This window comes from Ovis aries, chromosome 1 (assembly GCF_016772045.2).
Source record: "Ovis aries strain OAR_USU_Benz2616 breed Rambouillet chromosome 1, ARS-UI_Ramb_v3.0, whole genome shotgun sequence".
Taxonomy (NCBI): Eukaryota; Metazoa; Chordata; class Mammalia; order Artiodactyla; family Bovidae; genus Ovis; species Ovis aries.
This window is the reverse complement of record NC_056054.1, coordinates 103,887,231-103,913,311: the sequence shown is the minus strand read 5'-3', so window position 1 is coordinate 103,913,311 and position 26,081 is coordinate 103,887,231. Positions and strand designations below refer to the sequence as shown.

General features: G+C 42.0%; 1 pseudogene; it reads right to left on the bottom strand.

Annotated features, from left to right (window-relative positions):
• Positions 1–1,955: 1,955 nt before the first annotated feature.
• On the bottom strand, positions 1,956–3,348 carry LOC114117636 (ephrin type-B receptor 1-like; annotated as a pseudogene).
• Positions 3,349–26,081: the final 22,733 nt, after the last annotated feature.

The window sequence follows — 26,081 nt, the reverse complement described above, 5'->3', positions numbered from 1 at the left end:
GCCTTGGACCTGCCTGCCTGATCTCTTCCTTCCAGATGTCAAAACACTCTCTGCTCATGTCCTTGAGGAATGTTTTTGAGGATGTCAATGGGGACGATAAAAAAAGGATCAGAAAGAGCAAGTGTGAATGTGCGGCCTGGGATGAAAAGATGAGGCAGATGAGGGCATGTGTCTCCATCATATTCCCAACTCTCTTGTTGGTGTTTCAGAAACACTGGCAAAAACACTGGGGGCAGCTGTTGAATGTGACCACAAAAGTGGAGAAAAGGGGGTGGTAATAACCTATGCAGATTTGAGGATGCCCTGAGCACATCTCCTCAGAGCACAGGTCCCCATCCACACATGCCCCCAGGATTGCTGGGCTGGATCCTCCGGCAGCTCTATGTTTGCAGGGAGGCTGGGGGGACACTGTGGGGTCACTGTGTGTATGAGTCCAGGAACTGCTGTTCCAGCATGTTCTCTTTGAAGATCTCCACTGGCGGGTTCCTCATCTCCCTCTGCAGGACCCAGCTCTGCCCTCCCAACCCCCTAAAGGCATCAGGAAGCATCCCTAGTTCAAACCCAGCTGTAGTGAGAGGTTGGGGTGGACCCACCCTCCCTAGTCCTAGGCTCCTGGGAATAGAGTGGAGGAGACACAGGTGCCCAGAGCTCGTGCAGGCAGGGAGTCACTTTGCAGCTCTGCATCCCTGTGGGTGCTCCTCGGTCCTGACGGTCCCAGCTAGCCTGAGAAGGAACTGAGCCTGGGGTCCCTCAGCCTCTGGAGCCCTGGGGGCCCTGGGTCACCTCGGGGCACCATTTCTCAGCTGGAGTTGGAGGTTCCACAGATTCTTCTGTGTATGTGTCCAACTCCAACTAAAGAAACACCAGAAAGCAGCTCAGTGCAGTGTGTACTTGGGATGCATGACAGGATTCAAGTTACTCATGTTCCTTTTATTTTTCATTCCATTTCTTTCTGGTTTTTCTTTGTAAACCCAGACATGCTTCTGCTCATTTTTATTAGATAAAATTAGCAAGGAGATTAAGGTCAGAGGAGAAATGAAAAATATTTAAATGTTCGGTAGAATTTGCAAAAGTGAATCAAACAATGAGGTACAAGAAGGAACGCAGAGAAACACAGACACATCTGAAATGTTCCTCGGATTTCATGTGACTTAAACCAGTCTCCAGACTTGCCTGGCCTTTCTTGTTTGCGTCTGTTACGAACAAGTGGTTATTTGATAACACAGAAATACACAGGTGTGCTCTTGCATCGCTTCCCCTCTTCCCACCCCAGTTTTTGGTTTCTTCTTCCTTTTTGGAGAAAATGCAAACAGAAGAAAAACAAGGTTTTCTACTGAAGATACATCTCTTCTTCAATATGAAGACATTAATTGAATTGATTGGATCCCCCATGCAGTGGTCAGCAAGGTCCTTTGGCAGCTGACAGAACATCTTGAGTCTCAGGAGCTGGGGTTTATTTGAAGAAACTTCCCTCTACAAGTCATGAGGAAAGGGAGATAGATGTGTGGGGAGGGAGAGGGCTTGTGGGGAGGAGGACGAAAGGAGAAAAGAAAAGCATGTCATTGGTGAGGAAGAAAATGAGAAACTGCTTCTGTTTCTCTCCCCCCACCTCCTTCCCTTTCTTCTTGCTGAAGGATGACTCCAGCCTACCCAGGGTGTGAGCTGAGTTCACTCCTGGGGTCTTCGATGCATACAGTTTTGTCTTCACTTCCACTGAACATCACCCTTATGTATTTTTATCATTACACGTTTGGTTCCCACAGCATCTTAACTGTGCATCAGTCACTGAGAAATGAAGGTTGCCTATTAGGAATAGGTCTAGCTTATTTGTTATGAGAATGCATTTCTTAGGTGAGAAGCCAGTCTCTCCAGAACATTCCACAGTGGTCAACCTCTGGTTCCCCCTTAAGCCTGATCCTTTTCCTTCCTCTCCTCCCCACAGAAAACAAGAGTTGTCATGTCATTGCCATTGGTGATTGACTCATCTGGACCCTCACAGATAGAATGCTGTTCAGAACCATCTTCTGATGACCTGCCAAGGTGTCCCCTATTCTCAGGAGGTCTTCTGATGTCATCTGGGTGACCAGCTGGAGGGATGTGAAGCCGGCAGTGAGGAAGCTGTCCCTGTACTGGACCATCTTGATGGCAGTGAGCCAGTCATCCACGGTGGTGAAGGCCGTGAGGTCTGGGATGGGGCAGTGGAGCAGGGGCTAGGAAGGCATGGTCTTGAGACTTGCCAGGTTCTGGATCATCTTGTCCAGGATATTGACAATCTCTGCAAAGCAGGGCTGGCTGTTACAGTCCTTCTGCCAGTAGTCCAGCATGAGCTGGCGTAGAGCAGCTGGGCATGGGAGGGGGCAGCCCATGGGAGGGGGCAGCCGGTAGTCCTGCTCAATGGCATTGACGACATCTTGGTTGGACATGTCCCGGTAGGGTCTCTTTCCAAATGACGTGACTTCCCACATGACAACCCCATAGCACCAGAGGACTGTCAGACGTGAACTTCCAGTAGGTGACGGCCTCCGGAGCCATCCATCTCACGGGGATGTTGCCTCCCAGGGAGATGGTGTGGGTGGGATCTGAGGTGTCATCCTGGAGGTAGTGGGAAAGGCCAAAGTCGGACACCTGCATACCAAGTGACTGTTGATCAGAATGTTCCTTGCAGCCAGGTCCGGATGCATGGAGTTCATCTCCACCAGGTACTTCATACCCACAGTGATGCATCTGTACCAGCTAGATCACCATGAACTGTCTGTAATTTGCCTGAGGAAAGAATCCAAAGCACCAATCTCTGTGAACTCCATGATGATCATGACCGGCCAGCTCTTGGTGACCACACCCTCCAGATGAATGATGTTGGGATGGTCTAACTGCCCCATGACGCTCGCCTTGCTCAGAAAGTCCCGTCACTGCTTCTGTGAGTACCCAGCCTTCAGCATCTTGATGGCCACATGGATGTCCCTCTTGCCCGGAAGTTTCCAGTGCCCCTTGTGCACCTCTCCAGACTCTCCTGCTCCGATGACCTCTCTGCTGTACACAGCTCCTTTGCTGTAAGCACGTTTCCTGCTGAAAACAATGGAGATGGCCACCACGAACACCACCCCGGCCGCTGCTGAATACCATGCCAGGCCCCAGGTCACTGATCCGTATAGTGTTGGTCTGGCTCCTGGCCATGGAGGAGTTGAACTTATTGTGTTCCTTCTCATAGTACCGGATCTCATAGTCCAGGATGATGCCGCTGGGCTGCTCCAGCTGTGTCCATGACAACATGATGCTCCTCATGGTGGCACTGACCTGGTGCACGAGGGGAACAGTGGAAGGGGTGAAGCCTTGGACTTCCGTCTCCATCGTCTCCTCAGTCTGCGCCTTGCCCTCCTGTGGGTAACTTCAAGGTCCACCTGAACAGCGTACACCCACTCCCCAAACCCACAGTTCTTCTATTTTTTATTCCAATTCTGTCATTAATAACATATAACTTGTTTTATTACAGTTTAAAAGGCAGTGTCTTCTGTAGACATTAATGTTACCATACACTAAACATATACAATATATATTTTTATTAAAATAGCAATTAATACTTTAAAATCATAAACATCAGGAGAGTTTGGCTGGGGGTTAGAAAGGATTATTAGGGGAATTAGAGACTACTGATGTCTGTCCATTTCTGATACGCAGGTCTCAGGAGCAGTTGTACGGAGTGTAGGATGGGCAGGCAGGTTCCCCCACTCCCGTGGCATCTGACTTCCTGCTCCTCCCAGGGCCCCAGGGGAGAGGGGACTTGGCCCTTTAGTCCACGATCCCAGAGCCCCCCATTCCTCTGCCTGAGTCTCACTGTCCAGGGGACCTGTCAGTTGAAGGCTGCTGGCCAGATACCCAGGTGGAATTACTCCGGTGGGACCTTTCTAGACACTCCATACTAACAGACAACTCCCCCAGCAAAGAGCAGCAAACAGACCCAGTGCCTTGTGGACTGACCCCCGGGGACATCAGGGCCCAAGGTTCTGTCCAGACCCTGAGGCTGTGCTGGGGTCCTGCACACCCTCTCCAGAAAACCCCCTTCTGTCTGACTCTGCACCTCCCTAAGGACTCCATCACCTGTGTTGTGTTGTAGGCTCTGGTCTCAGTCCTGGACTCCAGGCTGGGCCTTTTGAGAGGATGGAGCCCACATGCCATCAGGAGCCTTATCTGGACAAACACTGAGAAAGGGCTCACTGCTCATCTCCTGAGGCCCGTATCTAGTACAAGCTCAGTTGTTTGGTCATATAGATTTAGTTTTAGTATTACCTACAGTTTTTTTTTCTATTATGTGTATTTATATTCTTTATGTTCAATTATGTATATTTGTTCCATAGTTAAAGTTTTTTATATTAAAATGTATTTATCCATCTAGTTGCCTTTAAAACAATTTTCCATAAAATCAAGCACACATAAGAAAGCACTCTGAAAAGAGGTAGAACTCAGTGGATAATTATAAGGCAGTCACCCTAGTGTCCGCTCCCTCTCTCATGTAATGCTCCTTCGTCTCATTTGAGTAAGGAACTGTGAATGTAGTATCTACCATCTGTCCTTGTGTCTGTCTTTCAAAGGATTCTGTTTTCTGAAGTCTGTTTTCACCATTAGTCAAGGTAACGTTATTACCTTAGGTCTTTCATGATGACTTGGATGTATGGACTTTTGATACCGAATCAGTTTGTCTGGAAAAGAATTCATGCATCATCGTGTCTCTCCTTGAGTATCTAAATTGTGTTGACCTGTTTACTTCTGACACAGGGTATTTCTCTCCATAAACGTTGATAAAATTCTAATTTTTGTTTCCTTATATATCACTTGTTCTTTTATTCTAGATATTCAGAGGCCTTTTGTTTTTCTTTAAAGCCCAATAATATTTCCAGAACATCATTTGCTATTAGTCATTGCAGGTTAATTCTCATAGTTCTGTTTAATAAACAGTTTCAAACTTTTTTTACTTTCAGAATAATTTGCATGGTAATGTTTAGTATTTGCTTTCCATCTAGGCTTTGATTTTTTTCCCGTTTATTCCAATCATTTATATATCAGATCTATCTTCCACTTTTGACACATTCATCAAATAGGTTGTGATTTTTTTGCTATATTTACTTTCCAAAATATTTATTCAATATGGTTTAAGAATTTCCTTCATAACCTCTACATTCTTATAATACATTTTGATTATATTTCTCTTAATTTAAAATTTATCTACAATGATATTTTCGATGTTTTATTTATCTTTGGAGCAATGTGCTTTCATTTCTGAGTTGTTTAATCCTGATCTATGATGTACTTTCCTATTTTGAATCTTTTCTTTGAAATTTCAATCTTTATTATTAAACATGTTATTATTCATGAAAAGAGAATCATTGCACCCATGGAGAATTTGCTAGAGATTTGTGTAGGGCTTGCTTATTTCCCAGTTGTTTGTACTTTTTAAAAATTGAAGTGTAATTCACTTACAACAGTGATAGTTCCAGGCGCCCATCATAATGATTTAATATTTCTGTAGATTACAAATGACCCCCACCATAATTCTAGTTACATCTGCAAGCAAACTTATATTATTGACTATAGTCTCCATGCTGTATATTTCAACTGCTTACTCATTTATTTGTAACTGAAAGCTTGTAAGTCTCAGTCTCCCTTTCCAATTTCTTTTATCATCTCTCCTCTCTGGCAGTCACATTTGTTCTCTGTATCTATGACTCTTTTTCTGTTTTCTTATGTATGCTCTGAATTTTGTTCTAATGATTCCACATACAAGTGAAATCGTACTGTATTTGTCCTTCTCACTCTTATTTCACTTAGCCTAATACACTCTATGTTCTTTCATGTCACAAATGGCAAGATTTCATTCCCTTTTTATGGCTGAGTAGCATTCCATTGCGGAGAAGGCGATGGCATCCCACTCCAGTACTCTTGCCTGGAAAATCCCATGGGTGGAGGAGCCTGGTAGGCTGCAGTCCATGGGGTCGTGAAGAGTTGGACACGACTGAGCGACTTCACTTTCACTTTTCACTTTCCTGCATTGGAGAAGGAAATGGCAGCCCACTCCAGTGTTCTTGCCTGGAGAATCCCAGGGACGGGGGAGCCTGGTGGGCTGCCGTCCATGGGGTCGCAGAGAGTCAGACACGACTGAAGCGACTTAGCAGCAGCAGCAGCAGCAGCCTTCCATCGAATGTATGTACTACATCTTATTTATCCATTTATCTGCTGGTGGACATTTAGGGGTCTTGTATATCTTGGCTTGGCATTTTAAATAATGTTGCAGGGAACATAGAGGTATCTATGTCTTTTTAAATTACTGTTCTTATTTTCTTAGGAAAAATACCTAGAGTTGGAATAGCTGGATCCTATGGTATTTCTAATTTTCACTTTTTTGAGGAAATCCCATACTTAAGATATATTACTTAAGATAGCTCATAATAATGCATCTTTGTACACTGTGACTCATGCTGTGCATACAATGAAAACTCCTTTCTGTTTTCTTTACTATATATTGGTTTTTAAAGGCAGAGAAATTCTTAGAACACATCTTTTCCCCCACGATCCTTATACATAATTTTCAGCAATTAGAAATGTGTTTGTTAAGTTCTTTTTCCTCATGTTTTGAAGATTCTTTACAATTCCTATAAATAAAGTTGGTACTTTCTATAATCACGAATTATTGAGGGCCACTGAATGGGATACATAAAGAACTGGAAACGAACATTTAATAAAAATAATTTTGATTACAAAGCACATTTGTTCCTGTGTTAATGGATTGTTTGATAGGATACAGGCTGGAATGCAGAATTATGGAAAAAAGAGACACAAAAAGTGTGGGAATGCATGAAAGGGCAGACTCCTCTGCAAAGGCAGAAACAGTAGCATTTCTTTGTCCAAAAGTAGAAAATATAATTCTGTATCTACGGTGGAAAGTGAGTTTTCCCCAGGAAAAGATTTAATTCCAATACAGTAAACTTAAAATTTGTTTTCAGTTTTTGACTGTTTTTCTTCTTGGTAGGAAAAATGTTAGCGCTAACTTGCATGTGTGTGTGCTCAGTCCCATCCGACTCTCTGCCACCCTGTGGCCTGCAGCCCACCAGGCTCCTCTGTCCATGGGATTCCCCAGGCAAGAATCTGGAGTGGGTTACCATTTTCATCCTCCAGGTGATCTTTCCAACCCAAGGTTTGAGCTCTCGTCTCCATGTGCTGCGGCAGATTCTTTCCCACTGAGCCAACTGGGAAGCCCCACTTAACTTTCATGGTTGATGTTATTTTACTGGTTCAGTTTACAAAATTATTTGCAAACTTCATTGAAACTAACTGCACTGTCACCTTATTAGCCAAGTGGATATGAAAGTGAAAAAAATGTTACAGTCATGTCGGACTCTTTGTGACCCCATAGACTGTAGCCTGCCAGGCTCCTCTGTCCACGGGATTGTCCAGGCAAGGATACTGGAGTGGGTTGCCATTCCTTTCTCCAGGGGATCTTCCCAACCCAGGGATCGAACCCAGGTCTCCCGCATTGTGGGCAGATTCTTTATCCTCTGAGCCATTGCCCAAACTCATATGGACAATATATTTTCAAAGAAGAAATACAAATACAAAAAATTTTCTAGTTGAAAAATTGTGATAACTCTTGGATTGTGTTTGTTAAAGGCTTCAAATTTTCACTCTCAATTATTCATTAAAATTGCAATGAAATTAAATTCCTGCTGGTTTTGGTGCTGACTACAATGCCTACCTCATCATTGTAAGGTCACAATAAGTTGTTTTGGGCAGGATACACGCACATGAATGTAAGGAAGCAATATCCCACACTGGGTTGTGCTGATTCAGGCAGAAACTTCCTCTGAAGGATTTTGTTGGCTTGTGCACACAGTGATCTAAGGCCCTTTTGCTGAGGTTGTACTTTGAAAGAATTGGTAGTCATATCTCTGTTGATGTACATCTTCATCCCTGGTGTGTGGCATCTCGTGGACACTTTTCCACTTCTTACTGGGCATCAGGAAGGAGTAGCCTGCTTGGCCTGGTGCTTGCTCTCATCACTGCAGAAATGCCTCCTGCTGTTCTTTTTTGTCTCTGTCTCATGGTTGGTTATTCTCACTCTGCCCTGTGACCCCCACAATCTAAACATTTTTAATATTGACTCTCATGTCCTCATGACTCAGCCTTAACTTCTGTCCTGAAGAAATATGATGGAGGAAAGTAGAGAGCACTCAGCTCTCATAGTTTGCTCTTGCTTTCTCCTGACTCCTAATGATCACAAATCTTATCTTCTGTTCAAATCATGAATATTGACAAGTAATGAGAAATAGCAAACTGTTAGATATTAAACAAGTAAAATACCCTTCTTTCTCAAGTTTGAAAGTTAAAATATGAACATATATTTGAAATTACTATCAAAATGATTTACCAAATCTTAAATACAACCAAAGTTTTTATATGTAATATTCCTTTATAGCTTATCAACTTTTCAATATTTCACTTCTATATAGTTTCATTTATCAAATATTTAGTAATGTGAATTGTTATGTCACTTATACCTAAATGAAATTAAGTTTCTACTAAATAGTAACTTTTTCCAAAAGGCAAAGAGGAGTTATATTTTCCATGAGTTTATTGATACTTAAGAGATCCTGTTCCACAAATTAATTTTCAAAATGTAATTTACTTGTTTGATTATTGTTTGTGTTGTCTTTTCAAAGGCTTGATGTTTGAATAAAGGTACACTTTTGTTAGGCTTCCCTGGTGGCTCAGATTGTAAAGAATCCACTTGTGATTCAGGAGACCCAGATTCTATCCCTGGGTCCAGAAGTTCCCCTGGAGAAGCGAATGGCAACCCACTCCAGTATTCTTGCCTGGAGAATTCCATGGACAGAGGAGCCTGGCAGGATACAATCCCTGGGGTCATAAAGAGTCAGACACGACCGAGTGATTAACACACACACTCATACACTCACATAGATTTGTTACCATAGGTTTGTCTGCAATAACATGATGCATTTCTATGGTTAACAGCTCTAAGCAGAAAAAATGAACTTTTTGTATGAATCTCTAAGGAAACGGAAACTTTTTCTTCAGGTAGCAAGGTAGCTTTATTGCAGTCTCTGGGCTGCAGGGAAGGGCTGCTGGGATCTCCCTGCACCTGCCTCCTGTCCAGGGAAGAACTGGTGCTCTGAGCAGAGAGGACCCACTCACAAGTCACCTCTGGCTTCCTTCATACTCATGTGCTAACTATGGAATACTAGGGACTGAAAGCAATTTCGGTGAATGACTTTCGTGTACTTTTGTCACCAGAGTTTCCAGTGAACCAAAATGATGCCACCTTGACAGGAGGTAAAGGCACAGCGCAAGTGGTCAGAGAGTCAGAGTCAGCCTCCACCAGCGCTGATGATGGTGCAGAGCTCTTCCAGGCAGGACGCGGTGAAGCCTTGGCAGTGGTGCAGCTGCATCTTAGCAGCCTCTGGTGGTGGTGAGTTATCATCCCCCAGGGTCTCTTCTTACCTGTCTCTCGAGATGCAGCCTGTGACTGCACCGTTTGAGACACTGTTTCTTAAGCAAGGTGTAGCAGTGCTGTTCAAGCGGGGATCTAGCAGTGAACAAAGGAGTCAAATCTTGCTTTCAAAACAATTGCAGGGAATACTGACAAACAGATAAGCAAACGAACATGTATTATAAAGTGACTGAATTCCTTGTAAGGACTATGAAGGAAAATGAAGCAAGGGTAAAAGGAGAAAAATTGATGAGAATTACTAACTAGATATAAGAGTTATGGTAACTCCATAAATTATGCTGCTGCTACTGCTAAGTTGTTTCAGTCGTTTCCGACTCTGCGACCCCATAGACGGCAGCCCATCAGGCTCCCCCGTCCCTGGGATTCTCCAGGCAAGAACACTGGAGTGGGTTGCCATTTCTTTCTCCAATGCATGAAAATGAAAAGTGAAAGTGAAGTCGCTCAGTCGTGTCCTACCCTCAGCGACCCCATGGTCTGCAGCCTACCAGGCTCTTCTGTCCATGGGATTTTCCAGGCAAGAGTACTGGAGTGGGGTGCCATTGCCTTCTCCGATAAATTATGCAGTAAATGTAAAAGCAAATCAAAATGCATGGATCATGGTGAGGGGAGGATGGAGTGATTGTGGTTACTGTCTAGGTTGCCTAGAGAAGAAATCATCTTCTGATAAATCTCTCTTAAATCCATTGATGTTTCTCCAGATTGGTAGTCTAACACCCCATCATCTCTCACTTGGAGTACATTTTAATCTTGGCCCCTCCTTCCTTCATAAGGCACACCCATGATTTTCACAAAATGCTGTCCTTTAACTTGTTCCTCAACTTATCAGTTCCCTCTGCCTGAACTACTTTATCCATCTGTCTTGCCCCTTACATTTCAAAGATTAACAACTAGTTTCTCTTCAAAACTCAGACATCTGAGCATTTCGTTCTTTGCAAAGTCATCCTTAACACTGAAATGATTCCAACTGACACATTTAGATTTTGTGTGCCGATTTCCTTTTCCCATTCCTTCTTTGTGCTTAAATACCTGTTTCCCATTTGTGAACTGTACCTCCCGTACCCTCTTGATTCTGGTAGATTTTTAATAAAGTGATCCTCCTCCACCAGAAGGAAAGGAGACAGCAGAGAATGAGATGGTTGGATGGTATCACTGACTCAATGGACTTGAATCTGAGCAAACTCCAGCAGATAGTGAAGGACAGGGAAGCCTGGAGTGGTGCAGTCTATGTTGAGGTTTTTTACTTTTTTCCCCTCCTTTTTATTTCAGTGGAATTCTTTCTTACCCTTCTGTTTATCCCTATAATCACACATTACAGGGTTGTAGGCTATTCTCTCTTAATTGTAATAAAAGTTAAGAAAGTCTCAATAATCGGTGGGAATTTCTAATCAATTTATCACCTGTGTCATAAGAGAACATTTCTGGTTGTTTAGATCATGACAAATAAAATAACACTCAGGAATCCAGTGGCTTTCACCCATCCATGATTACTGTTGTAGCTCAGTTGCTCAGTAGTGTCCGACTCCTTGTTAACCCATGGACTACACCGCGCCTGGCTTCCCCGTCCTTCTCTATGTTCCAGAGCTTGCTCAATCTCATGATTGCTCATCATCATTGAGGTGATGATGTCATTCAGCCATCTCATCCTCTGTCGCCCCCTTCTGCTCCTACCCTCAATCTTTCCCAGCATCAGGGTCTTTTCCAATGAGTCGGGTCTTCATATCAGTGGCCAAAGTATTGGAACTTCAGCATCAGTCCTTGCAATGAATATTCAGGGTTGATTTCCTTTTGGATAGAGTTGTTTGAGCTCCTTTCAGTCAGAGAGACTCTCAAGAGTCTTCTCCATCACAGTTTGAAAGCATCAATTCTTTGGCACATAGCTTTCTTTATGGTCCAACTTTCACATCTGTACATGACTACTGGAAAAATCATAGCTTTGACTAGACAGACCTTTGTTGGCAAAGTGATATGATGCTTTTGTAGGTACCAATTATCTATATTATATGTATATTTGTGTGAAGCACCCAAAGTAGGCAGTGGTTTCTTCACACAACTATGAATAAAACAGACTAGATCACCAAAGTGTTTCCACGGAAAAGATTATCAAAAATGGCAATTGGGATATTTTTGGGTCCATTTTGAGTTAATTTTTGTGTATGATGTAAGATAGAGATCTGGTTTTATTTTTGCATGTGACTGTCCATTTTCTTCAATATATTTATTGATGTGACTATTCTATTCACATTGTATTCTAAATTAATTGATCATTGACATGTGGTTTTATTACTGGATTTTCTATTCTGTTCCACTGATTTATGTCTATTTTTATATCAACATATAGTTTTGACTACTGTAGCTTTGCAATGTAATTTTAAATCAAAGAGCATGAAGCATTCAGCTTTGTTTGTTTTTTTTCAAGGTTATCTTTGCTGTTTGGGCCTTTTATGTTTCTGTGCACATAACAGGATTGTTTCACTTCTGTGAATAATGCCACTGACATTCTGATAGGGATTTCACTGAATCTGTGGATTGCTATGGGTAATATGGTCATTTTAACAATAATAATTCTTTCAGTCCATGAGCACAGAATATTGATTTACTTCTTTTGCCTTTCTCAGTTTCTTTTATCAATATTTTACAGTTTGCATTGTAAAGAACTCTCTTTTCTTTACTAAATCTACTCCTAGGTTTTTATTCTTTTTTGACACAATTATAATTTAATATCTAAAGCTCGGGTATGCTTACTGCTGGTCTGATCTCTTTTTTTTTTATTGAACAGCTGTTAGAGAGGCCACCATTTATTAAGAAAGGCTAATCAGGTATTGATCATGTGATTAAATGCAGTTTTCTTCAATATATGCACTTTAATCAGTGCCTCATTTATTAAGGTATAGCTTTAAATTTCCCTCTGATATATAAAGTACATTTAGCAAGTTAGGTAGATATCTTGCTTTGGTAAGATAAATGAAAATTTTCTACTCATTCAGGTTATTTGGTGAATTTCTATTTAGGAAAGTTCTAATTCTACTTAGGAAAGTAATAAATAAAGGTTTTTTTGTTGTTGTGTGCTTTTTTCATGGTTTTTTAAAATACCCTACAATGACTGTCATGTATTCTCATTCCATCCTACCATACTGAATCCTTCAAAAACTACTGGGCTGGGCAAAATGTTCGCACTGGTTTTTCCATAACATCTCACAGGAAAATCCAAGTGAATGTTTTGGCCAACCCAATACTATAGTTGACCACAATGACAAGAGAGAATAAAGTATTATCCTTGAGTGAATTATTTTATGTAGATTGTCAGACTCTCATAAAGATTCTCTGATATTACATCTTATGAAAAGGGTAGAGGATAAACACAGACTGCCAGAGAAAGAACATACTGCTTGCTACTCAAGAAGGAAAGTGTTAGTTGCTCAGTTGTGTCCAACTCTTTGAGACCCCATGGACTGTAGTTTACCAGGCTCCTCTGTCCATGGAATTCTCCAGACAAGAATACTGGAGTGGGTTGTCATTCCCTTCTCTAGGCGATCTTCCTGACCCAAAGAAAAAATCCAGCTCTCTCCAACTGCAGGCTGATTCTTTACCATCTGAGTCACCAAGGTAGGCCCAAAGAAGGAAAAATCAAGTTCTAGTTTCATAATTCAAGATTATCTATGGAATTCTACAGGTATCATAAAGAGTTTGACAGCTTCAAGCAACCATATTACATGTGAAGATTACATATTTGAAACAAAACAATCAAGGAAATAACTCTCTAAACATAATATCAAGCCATAGAGCAAGAAATATTTTTGACAGATTATTCAGTACTGTTACTACCACTATAGTTGCTACTACTGTCTTGATGAAAGTGAAAGAGGAGAGTGAAAAAGTTGGCTTAAAGTTCAACATTCAGAAAATGAAGATAATGGCATCTGGTCCCATCACTTCATGGCAAATAGATGGGGAAACGGTGGAAACAGTGGCTGACTTTATATTTTTGGGCTCCAAAATCACTGCAGATGGTGACTGCAGCCATGAAATTAAAAGACACTTACTCTTTGGAAAGAAAGTAATGACCAACTTAGACAGCATATTCAAAAGCAGAGACATTACTTTGCCAACAAAAGTCTATCTAGTTAAAGATATGGTTTTTCCAGTAGTCATGTATGGATGTGAGACTTGGACTATAAAGAAAGCTGAGCACTGAAGAATTGATGCTTTTGAACTGTGGTGTTGGAGAAGACTCTTGAGAGTCCCTTGGACTGCAAGGTGATCCAACCAGTCCATCCTAAAGGAGATCAGTCCTGGGTGTTCATTGGAAGGACTGCTGTTGAAGCGGAAACTCCGTTACTTCGGCCACCTGATGTGAAGAACTGACTCATTTGAAAAGACCCTGATGTTGGGAAAGATTGAGGGCAGGAGGAGAAAGGGATGACAGAGGATGAGATGATTGGATGGCATCACTGACTCAGTGGACATGTTTGAGTAAAGTCTGGGAGTTGGTGCTGGACAGGGAGGCCTGGCATGCTGTGGTCCAAGGGGTCACAAAGAGTTGGACACGACTGAACGACTGAACTGAACTGAACTGAACTGTCACAGTGATTACAGCTACTAACTAGCTCCACTACTGCTAAGTCACTTCAGTCGTGTCTGACTCTGTGCGACCCCATAGACGGCAGCCCACCAGGCTCCCCAGTCCCTTGGATTCTCCAGGCAAGAACACTGGAGTGGGTTGCCATTTCCTTCTCCAATGCAGGAAAGTGAAAAGTGAAAGTGAAGTCACTCAGTCGTGTCTGACTCTTAGCGACCCCATGGACCGTAGCCCACCAGGCTCCTCCGTCCATGGGATTTTCCAGGCAAGAGTACTGGAGTGGGGTGCCATTGCCTTCTCCAGCTCCACTACATTGAGCCTCTAATACAAACTGCAAATATAATTAGCATTAATACAGTTTATCATGTAATACTCAAAATATTTATGAAAGTAAGTGACATGGTTAATTCAATCTTATGAATGAAATAACCATGCCTAAAACATTAAATAGCTTATACAATGTCACACTGTTTAAACACACTGGGAAAAGGTCAGCTTTCATTCCAATCCCAAGGAAGAGCTATGCTAAAAATGTTCAACCTACTGTACTATATGGAGAAAGTGCACGTTGGGCATGCTAGCAAGGTTCTGTTCAAAATCCTTCAAGTTGGGCTTCAGCAGCACATGAACCAAGAACTTCTGGATGTACAAGTTTGATATAGAAAAGGCAGAGGAACCAGATGTTAAATTGCCAACATTCCTTGGATCATAGAGAAAGCAAGGGAATTCCACGGAAACATCTACTTCTGTTTCATTGACTATGCTAAAATCTTTGACTGCGTGGATCGCAACAACCTGTGGGAAATTCTTCAAGAGATGGGAATACCAAACCATCTTACCTGTCTCCTAAGAAACATGTATGCAGATCAAGAAGCAACAGTTAGAACCTTACATGGAACAAATTGGGAAAGGAGTACATCAAGGCTGTATATTGTCACTCTGTTTATTTAGTGTATATGCAAAGTACATCATGTGAAATGCTGGATTGAATGAATCACAAGCTGGATTCAAGATTTCCAGGAGAAATATCAATAGCCTCAGACATGCAGTTGATACCACCCTAATGGCAGAAAATGAAGAGGAACTAAAGAACCTCTTGATGAAGGTGAAAGAGGAGAGTATAAAAGCTGGCTTAAAACTCAACATTCAAAAAACCAAGATCACGGCATCCAGTCCCATCACTTCATGGCAAATAGAAGGGGAAAAAGTGGAAACAGGGGCAGATTTTATCTTCTTGTGCTGCAAAATGACTGGAAATGATGACTGTAGCCATGAAATTAAAAGATGCCTGCTTCTTGGAAGGAAAGTTATGACAAATCTAGAGAGCATATTAAAAAGCAGAGATGTCACTTTGCTGACAGAGGTCCCTACAGTCAAAGCTATGGTTTCTCCAATAGTTGTACTAATTTAAGAGTTGGACCGTAAGGTAGACTGAGAGCCAAAGAAGTGATGCTTTCAAATTGTGATGCTGAAGAAGACTTGAGAGTCTGTTGGACAGCAAGGGGCTCAAAGCCAGTCAATACCAAAGGAAATCAACAGTGAATACTTATTGGAATGACTGAAGCTGAAATTCCAATATTTTAGCCTTCTGATGTGAAGAACTGACTTACTGGAAAAGTCCCTCATGCTGGGAAAGTTTGAAGGCAAAAGGCAAAGAGGGAAGCAAAGGATGAGGTGATTAGATAGCATCACTGACTCAATGTGCATGAATTTGAGCAAATTCCAGGAGATAGTGAAGGACAAGGAAGCCTGGTGTGCTGCAGTCCATGGGGTTGCAAAGAGTTGGGCGTGACTTAGTGATTGAAAAACAATCATAGCGCCACACAGTAACTAATTTGTTTTAGATTTAAAAGTAAGACCAAGACATTTTCAATTACACTCTTCAGTTCAGTTCAGTTCAGTTCATTCACTCAGTTGTATCTGACTCTTTGCAACTCCATGGACTGCAGCACGCCAGGCCTCCCTGTCCATTACCAACTCTCGGAGTTTACACAAATTCATGTCCATTGAGTCGATGATGCCATCAAACCATCTCATCCTCTGTCATCCCCTTCTCCTCCTGTCCTCAATCTTTCCCAACATCAGAGTCTTTTCCAATGAGTCAGTTCTTCACATCAGGTGGCCAAGGTATTGGAGTTTCAGCTTCAACATCAGTCCTTCCAATGAACACCCAGGACTGATCTCTTTTAGGATGGACTGGTTGGATCTCCTTGCAGTCCAAGGGACTCTCAAGAGTCTTCTCCAACACCACAGCTGAAAAGCATCAATTCTTTGGCGCTCAGCTTTCTTTATAGTCCAACTCTCACATCCATACATGACCAGTGGAAAAACCATGGCCTTGACTAGATGAACCTTTCTTGGCAAAGTAATCTCTGCTTTTTAATATGCTGTCTAGGTTGGTCTTCCACCCAGCAAATTGTATTATATGGGGACTATTTTCAATGAGAAATAAGTGATGCCAGGCACTCACTAATGGATTTAATTATGATCCTAATACCATAATCAGTGAAGGACTAGGAAGCTTGCCGTGCTGCAGTCCAGAGTCGCAAAGAATCGGACATCACTTAGTGACTGAACAACAACAACAAACAGTATTTTAATAAGCTGTCTTCAACTTTACCCTAATATGCTTGCTAATAGGAGTAAGCACACATCTGTATGTGTTCGGGGTCTGGGTGTCTTGGGGGGCTCCAAAGCTAATAGAGGAAATCTGGCATGACCCAATGTTATATCTAATCCCTCACACTGTTCCTGTCACAAGAATAGTCATTATCATATCTGTTCTAATTATCATAGAGCAAAACACCCAGAAGCTGTGATTTGTTGTCACTGTTGTGTTTGTTCCTCATTAAAATGTATAATTGTAAGTATGTAGCAATGAAAAGGTATTATGGAGAATGCTGGGGGATTATTTTTTTTACTACTTCATTAATTCAGAGGTTCCTCATGAGTAAACCACAGTGGGAAATGATCAGCAGCGCATGTTCATCAGATCAACAGATTTTCTTTTGTTTATTTTTGCCTTTTTATCAAGTATTAGTAAGCAAGAAACAAGACTTTACTGAAAGGGCCTTAACAGTCCCACAGCTTGTCTAATCTTCAAACATTTAAAAAAACTAATTTGTATTGGAGTATAGTTATTTTACAATGTTGTATTCATGTCTGCTGCGTAGGAAAGTGAATCAGTTATATACATATACACTCCTTTTTAGACTCTTCGACCATATAGGTTATTATAGTATTGACCCAGGAGCCTGGTGGACTGCATTCAATGGGGTTGCAAAGAGTTGGACATGACTGAGTGACTAAGCACAGCACATAGAGTATGGATAGTTCCCTGTGTCATATAGCAGATCCTTGTTAGACTTCTACTTTGTATATAATAGTGTGTAAATATCAATCCCAATCTCCCAGTTTATTCCAGACATTTTCCTCGACTTCCTTATTTTTCGAGCATCTACTTTAAAATATGTGTCAATTTCTTCTCCACCATGATGATATGTGAATGTTTTACAACCCAGGAATATTTTTCTTGAGAACCTGGGAGCCTCCTTCCTAAACGTAGTAATGAAGAAACATGGGATCGCTTTATCCCAGTCTGTGTGGAAAGGCAGAAGCCTCATTTCCAGTAGTGCCTGTGACTAGGCACACACGGCCAGCGCTGAGGCTGAGAACCTGTATTATCTTCTCATTAGCTCACTCAGTGTTTGCGAGCCCCCCAGTCACTTGTTTCAGGGGAGCCAAGTTCAATCTTTCTCCTCCCAATAGTCTTGACCTTTATCACAATGTCTTGAATCAATTTTCCTTGCCTATTTAATCCCGTCCAATGCAATGTTTTTGGGATGATCTGTGGCACTTTTCTATTAACTAAATAACTAAAGAAAAATCTTAATTTCAAAATCCATAATGAGAGTTGCTTCAGTCAGTTCAGGGTGCAGTAACGGAACATCTTGGATGAGGTTGCTTAAACAATAATTATTTGTTTCTCATGGTTCTAAAGGTTGAGAGTTGAAGGTGAGGATGCAGCAAGGTCAGGTTCCGGTGTATGCCTTCTTAGTTGGTTATGTTTTGCTACCGCATTTATCTTCACGTGGCAGAAAGAGAGAAAGGACTGGCTCTGCTCCTCTTTTGATAAAGATGGTGATGTCATAGGGACTCCACTCTCCTGACCTGATTACCTCCCAAAGTCCCCACCTCTTGGGACCAACCCACTGGAGTTTATGGTTTCAACATATGGATTTATGCGGGGACACAAAGATGCAGCCCATAACAATAATAGCTCACACTGTTTACAGTCAGCAGAATTTAGAATGTTCAAGGTACTGTGTACTTCAGAGTGATATTCTCTAAGTTAGGCCTATTTCATTGTTTTTACATAATTTATTGTTTAATTATTATAAATATTCACCAACTTTTATAAACAGTTGTTGAATCAACTATAGGAAAATTTTCAAAAAATAACAATATGTTGCTTGGTCAAAGAAATACAAACCTACTTGGCAAGTTGGAGCTGTACTGAAACTCAGTTAATTCTCCACCACTGAAATCATTAACAGGACATAACAAATTTAATCCTTCAGTGTTAACAGTAATTGAACATGCCCCTTTTTTCTCAGCAAACAACTACAAGTTCATTATTTGTCTGATGAAAGACACAATGTAAATGAACTCTGTTAAAATGACTTAATCATTGATGTACCATCATTATCATTTCCAAAACGTTCTAAGCTTTTTGAGGCATAAATTACCACTTGTATTTTACAAAATACTCAGTTCAGTTTATGATTGTACCAGGATACTTCTACTCTATATTATTTCTAGGGGCAAATTTGTATCATTATCCTAAAAATTAATCAGTCCATTTTGACATACATCTTTAGAAATATTCAAAATTGTTTTAATAGAAAAGTTTGTCTTGAAAAACCTATAGATATTTTCCTGTTTAGTAAAATATTTTCAAAAGGAATATTTAGCCCTTCAGAAGAATATTAGTCATAATATCCTTCCCCTCTTCTTTTCTCACAGCCCAAATAACAAAAATATTTAAATTACTGATATTTTTGAAAATAAAACGTCTTTGTGGTATAAGTAAAAAAGTAACTGCAATAGGAAGAGAGTGATGGGGACTTCCTCTGTGGCCCAGTGGTGAAGAATTTGCCGGCCAATGCTGGGGACATGGGTTGGATCCCTTGCCTGGGAAGATCTCATATGCCACTGAGCATCTAAGCCTGTGCGCCACAAGTACTGACCCAGGGCACTAGAGTCCGTGAGTTGCAAGTTCGGGAGCCTGTGCGCCTAGAGCCTGTTCTCCACAACAAGAGAGTAGCCCTCACTCACCACAACTAGAGAGAAGCTGAGCATGGCAACGAAGATCCTGCACAGAAAAAAATAAATAAAAAACTTAAAAAAGTTTTTAAAAAAGATCATGATAAATTGAAAATATACTTGCCATACAGGACAATTTTTAATTCATTTTTGTGAGGGGGAAGAATTTATAGCACTCCAAATAAAGAATGCAAGTGGATACATTAGACATGAAAAACTTAACTTTGTTTATAAGAAATTAAATCTTACACCTTGTTTTATCTAGGGAAGTGTGGAGACTCAGGAATAGTAGATATGGGTGGAGATTGTAATGGGGTTGGGCGGGTGCACAGTCAATAATGCAAGACATTTAGCGAGACCTTCAGCTCAGGGCTTAGAGGTCATGCTCCACCAACGGGCAGCCTGGGAGCTGTCCTTGTGAGAGTGCGGTGACAGTCAGACAGAGGCCTTCTCGATGCACTATCCAGGCCCTCAGGCCTCAGGGCTGGCAGGTGAGATGGGGGCCCAGGACAGTTTGAGGACTGTGTCCCACAGAGCTCTGGAGCCCATGGCATAGGCACCCACCAGCCAGGTCCAGGCCTCAAAGCAGCCGCAAGCCTCTCCCCCATCTCCACCTCCATGACCTATAGGCAGCAGCAATCCGCTTGGGCAGTGGTCCCCAGATACCTTGGAAGCTGGAGGAAACTTCATTGGCCATTAAAAAAGAGCTTCACCAGCTTCTGTCTCTCCATTCACGATTCCACACTTGGTCCAGTGTTGATCAGTTGTCCACCCCCAGGAGGTGGCGGGGAGGTTAGGGTTGGTGTACAAGGGTCTTACACATCATTACTTGAGGCTCGCCTCTATTGTTGGGGCCTCTGTCAAAGAGGGTAATTGTTGTGAACTGGGGATTAACCCGATTGGTATTTGCTACAAGTTATTCCCTCCAGTTTAAATGAAAAGCCTGAGGGCTGGTCCCTTTTCAACAGGGGTACTGTCTGTTTTCTTTTGGGGCCATTGACTTGAAGAGTTTCAGTTTTCTGAGGACAAAAATCACACAACATAAGATTTAGTGCCCAGAACTTCTCTGGAAACTCTGAAAATATGAAGCCACGAGTAAAAGCTAGACCTAGGGAGCTTGTGGTGGTTTAGTTGCTAAGTCATGTCTGACTCTTGCAACCCCATGGACTGTAGCCCACCAGGCTCCTCTGTCCATGGGATTTTCTAGGCAAGAATACTGGATTGGTTTGCCATTTCCTTCTCCAGGGGATCTTCCCGACACAGGGATGGAACCCAGGTCTCCTATACCGCAGGCAGATTCTTTACCAACTGGGCTACCAGAAAGACCTAAGGTGCATCTCCCTATCCAGCCAGGGGAAGCCATGCCCATAGGTAGGAGTCACATATCCAGTAGGTCCCATTTGGGGCAAGCCAGCATAACTGAGTGATCCAGTCCCAGTCAGTGTCTGGCCAGGCAAAAGGAGGACCTGAATTGGGATTAGAAGACACAGGAATGATTACATTGTTTCTTGAAGCAAAAATCCCAATTGTTTCCAGTCATTATGTCTAAGTTGCTGGCTAACTTCTGGGGATGGCTCTATTTGTTCCCAGCATATGGGGGCACTAGACATTAGGTATCCCTTTTCAGGAGTTAGCCATATGACCTCATCCCATATTTGATAAACATCCAGTAAAAAAACCACCGGACCTAGACCCATTTGTCTTCTTCTGTGCAGCAAAATAGTCATTAAACCAAGACAAAGTATAATCAAGGTTAAAAATCGCATTATGTCCATAGTTAAGGTACCGAGTGTTACACCAGTCCATTTTAGGATTGTTAGATGTCATCAGATTAAGAAGAGGCATCACATATGATTGTTGTTGGCACAGGTAGTCACAGACTTGGAGAAAGTCCTTTCCCTGAAGTGGAGACTCCCACCATGGGAAGCCTGCCACTGATGAGGAGGGGGAGCACTCCGCGGATCCAGCAATTAGACCGATTGTGGAATGTGGCATAGGAATGAGCCTAGGACTGGAACGCATTGTGTTGAGGGTCAAATGGCAGACTCAGTATTTTTGCAGCCAGCAGAAGCAGGCCCACATAGATTATCAGGCCCATCTGAAAAGCAGAAATTGAAAGCGTAGAGAATGAAGCCATAAAAATTACATCAGTTAGTCTGGGGTCAGGATGCACCCACGAATCAATTCTTGGCACCTTGACAGCTGTGGGAGAAGAAAGAATAACCTGATGAGGACCTTTCCAGAGGGGCTCGAGATTGCCCCCCAGATCTCAGTGTCTTTAACAAGACCTCGGTTCCTGGCTCAAACAGCGGCTTGTTTGACTCAGACGCTGGGTCAGGAGTCACCTTCCAGAGTTCCTCTAATGTTTGCTGGAAAGGTGAAAGTTGAGCCACATAGTCAGTTAACTCCAAGGTTTTAGGAAAACTCTGGTGTAAGCCTTTAAGAATTTTTCATTAAGCATTTTCAGGAATTATTAGTCATCCACCCTTGGAGTGTAACCATCCATCAGTCATCTTTGCTCCAATTTTTTCATATCTTTCTAATTCTTCCTCAGCATATTGTGGCTTTTCCTGTTCAACAGAACATGTCCAGATCAAAGGAAAGATGTCTGTAGTGAAGAGGGTTTGTAAAATGTCACTATTCTGACTTGGCAGTAAGCCAGCTCATTATCCTGGGCTACTTTACTCCCATCTCTTTTGTGCCAGCACTTGTTCTTGGGGGGAGAGAATTTGCTTCTAAAACCTGTTCAGCCATCTCCATGTTGTAATCTGCTTTCCACTTCCCGTCCTGAACAAGATAACCGCCATCTGTAAATATCTCCATGTCTGAATTTTCTAATGGGTTATCCGTTAAATCTTCCCAAGCTGCATAGTTTAGAGTTAAAAATTGGGAACAATCCTGACTGGATGTTTCATTTTCCTTCTTAAGAAGGAAAGTGGCAGGATTTAGGTTTCCACAAACTTTAAGCTTAGTTATTGGTCCTTCCAACAGCATTGACTGATATTTAAGGTGCCAACTGTCTGTCAACCAAGTATTAACTTTAGAGTTTAAGATTCCACTCACATCACGAGGAGTCAGTATAGTAAGTTTCACCCACTAGTAAACTTATGAGCTTTAAGCACTCATAAAGGAAAAGCAGAAATTACTCTTATATTCTTTATCTAGATAAGGTACAGGTGGTTGGTGAGGCCCTTGGAGTTGTGTCGTCACTATCAAGGCCATACCTTTCCTTTCAGTAACAGATTAAACTCCGATCCTGTGGGCAAGCTCAAAGTGGGAGCTTGCAGGAGAGCAGTTTGAAAAGCCTTAAAATCCCTTTGAGTATCTGGACACGAAACCAGGTTGTTGGTTTGGGTTTTTTGAGTTTCAGTTAAAAGTTTATATAAAGGCTGGGCAAGTTCCCATAACACAGAATCCCAATGTGGCAGTAGCCTGTGATGCCATCAAATCCTCTCAATTGTCTTAAAGTCATAGGTAGGGGATGATTTAGTATAGGCTTAATTCTCTCGGGGCCTATGGCCCTTGTCCCTTGTAGAAAAGAAAGCATCCTTTAAGTCAATGCCTGAAAAATTTTTGGCTCATTTAGGAATTTCAGCCAGCAGCATTTAAGGATTAGGGCCCACAGGATGTAAAGGAACCACAGTGTCATTTGTTACTTGTAAATCTTGAACTAGTCTCTGTTTATCATTTGACTTTTTTACACACAAAATAGTGTTGCATGGACTGTTACCGGGAATTAATAGCCCCTGCTCCTTTAAATTCTCAATGATAGCTTTTAACCTTTTCTTAACCTCAGGTTTTAGAGGATACTACTTTTGATGTGGAAATAGGTGAGGTTTCTTTGAGCTTGATAATGACAGGGATAGCATTTTGTGCTTGACCCACATGTTTTCCATCAGCCTATGCTCTAGGATTTATATTTTGTTCAATAATGGGAGAGAAAGTGTAGGCTCCATTTTCATGAGAGCAGAGGCCTGAACCTCAGTATACCCCTCCTGAGAAGGGTGAGGGAGACTCCAGCATGATCAAAAACTCATGAGAAAACAGCACAGACTCCCAGTTGCAGCTTAAAGAATGACTGAAATAATAGCGTTTGGCTCATCCAGAGAGTCCCATCATGGAAGCTGATCTGGGAGACAGTGGACCAGGGGCTTCAGTAAGCACAGAGTAAGTTGACCCAGTGTCCAAAAGGTAATTTACTGATTGGTCCCCCAATTATTAAAACCCAGGGTTCCTCAGGTGTGCTTAGGATGGGCGCTTGTGCGGGATCCCCTGAGCACCTTCAGTCCTGATTGTCTGGTGAGTCTGGGCCCTGGGGGCCTAGGACTCTGACACAGTCTCTTCTCCACTGTGGTCCTTTGCAGACTGCACATGGAGCTGGGGGTGGATTAGATGCTTGAGAGTAATCCTGCTTGAGGTGTCCTCCCTTTCCACACTAATAGCAAGTCTGTCCCTTCTCACCTGGGTCCTTCTGGGCATTTTTTTTTGGCTGTTTCAAAGTGGACCTGAGAGCTATCATAGAGGCTTCAGTCTCTTGGACAGAGGAGCTGGGCAGGCTACAGTCCATAGGATCGCAAAGAGTCGGACATGACTCTGTGACTAACTTTCGCTTTTGCCATATTCATAGACTGAAATATTTAGTGCTGTTGACCTTCCTATACTACTAAAAGTGATGTGTATATATATAATATATATATATTTGAACCACTCACAAAGTCCCATGTCATTTTTATAGAAATGGAAAACAAAATTTGAAAATATAATGCTTCTGGAACTCAAAAGAAATCCAAAGAGAGAAAACAATCTTGAGAGTCAAGAACAACAATGGTGACTTCAGGCTTCCTGAATGCAAAGCACATAAAAATACCATAGCAGTCAAAACAGTGTTCTACTGGCAACAAAACAGGCAGAGAGACCAATGAACCACAAGGGAGTCTCAAATAAAGTCACACATGTGTGGCCAAATAATTTTTGCCAGGGTTCTAAAATTACCAAGTGAAAAAAGGATAGTCTCCTTTACAACTAGTAGAATAAAAAGGCAACCTATAGAATGAGAGAACTTATTTGCAAATTTTGCATCTGAATAAGAGGCCAATATCCAGCATATAGAAGAAACTACTATAACTCAACTTCAAAACAACAGCAGGGAAATAACTGAGTTTAAAAAAACGTGTAAAAAGCTCAAGAGACATTTCATCACAGAAGACATAGAAGTGATCAATATACAGGTAAAGTGCTCAACATGACTATCAGTGAAATGGAAACCAAGTTAAAAGGAGATATCACCTTTCTGGATGTGTATTATAAAAAAAAAAAAAAAAAGAAGACTAACAGTTGTTGGCAAGGATGAGAAGTGGGATTTTGCACCCTGTTGGTAGGAATGTAAAATGGCATAGCCATTAGGTTAAACAGTTTGGGAGTCCCTGAAAAAATCATTAAGAAAACTATCATAAGATCCAGGAATGACTCATTAGAGTTTATGTCCAAAGGGAGTAAAACGATAATGTCCGGGAGGTATCTACAGTCTCATGTCCATGGCCGCACTGCACACAACAACCAAGACAGAGAAACTGCCCAGCGTCCAGAAGCAGATGAATCATAAAGAAAATGCGGTGAATACGTAGAGTGGAACGTGATACAGTCTTTAAAAAGGGATGAAATCCTGTCATTGGCAGCAGCATGAATGAAGCTGGATGACGTTAGTTAGAGTGAAATAAGCTAGTTACAGCAGGACAAACACTGCCTGATCTCCTTTAACTGAGGCATCTAAAGGAAAACTCAGAGAAGCAGAGAGGAGAAGGGTGGTTCTAAGAGCTGGGAGGAGGTTGACACAGGGAGTGTCTGTTCAATGGTTATGAAGTTTTAGTTGCAAGAAGAAAAAGTTCTAGAGACTTGCTGTACAACACGGTGGGTGGAGTTAACAGGACTGAATGGACACATCAAAGCTTAAGAGGCAAAGCTGGAGTGAACTTCCTCCATCTACACCTGGAAGCTCCTCCTTTCTCAGAACTGGGCATTACATATAGGTACCACCAGGGGCTCCCAGCAGAAGGAAGGAGGCCCCCAGTACCAGCTGTCTCAGGTGAGGGGAAGGATTCATTCTGAGGCTCTAAGAGGAAAGAGTTTGAATGAGGCAAGTGGCAGAGTGATGAATCATGACCAATCAAAATGTCATAAGACCTACTAAGAGGTGGGATTTACTCTCACATGAAGCTGTGACTGACCCAGTAAGGGGCATTCTGAAACGGAGTTTTGTTCATTAAGAAGCCAGTAGGACTTCCTGGTGGCTCAGTCATTATGAATCCACCTGCCAAAGCAGGAGATTTAGTCTTGATCCCTGACCCAGGAAGATTTCACATGCTGCAGGGCAACAAAGTCCATGTGCCGTAACTACTGAGCCAGCGCTCTAGAACCCAAGAGCAGCATCTCCTGAGTCCACATGCCAAAAACTACAGAAGCCCGAGAACCGTAGAACCCATGCTCTGCAACACAGAAGCCTCCACAGTGAGAAGCCTGCACACCATAACTAGAGAGGAGGCCTCGCTCTCCACGAGTAGAGAAAAGCTTGTGCGGCCAAAAAGACCCAGCACAGCTAATAAAAAAACAAATAAAATTTAAAAATAGTCCTGTAAACATTTCCCTGGGTATGATGGGGTTTGTCTTCCA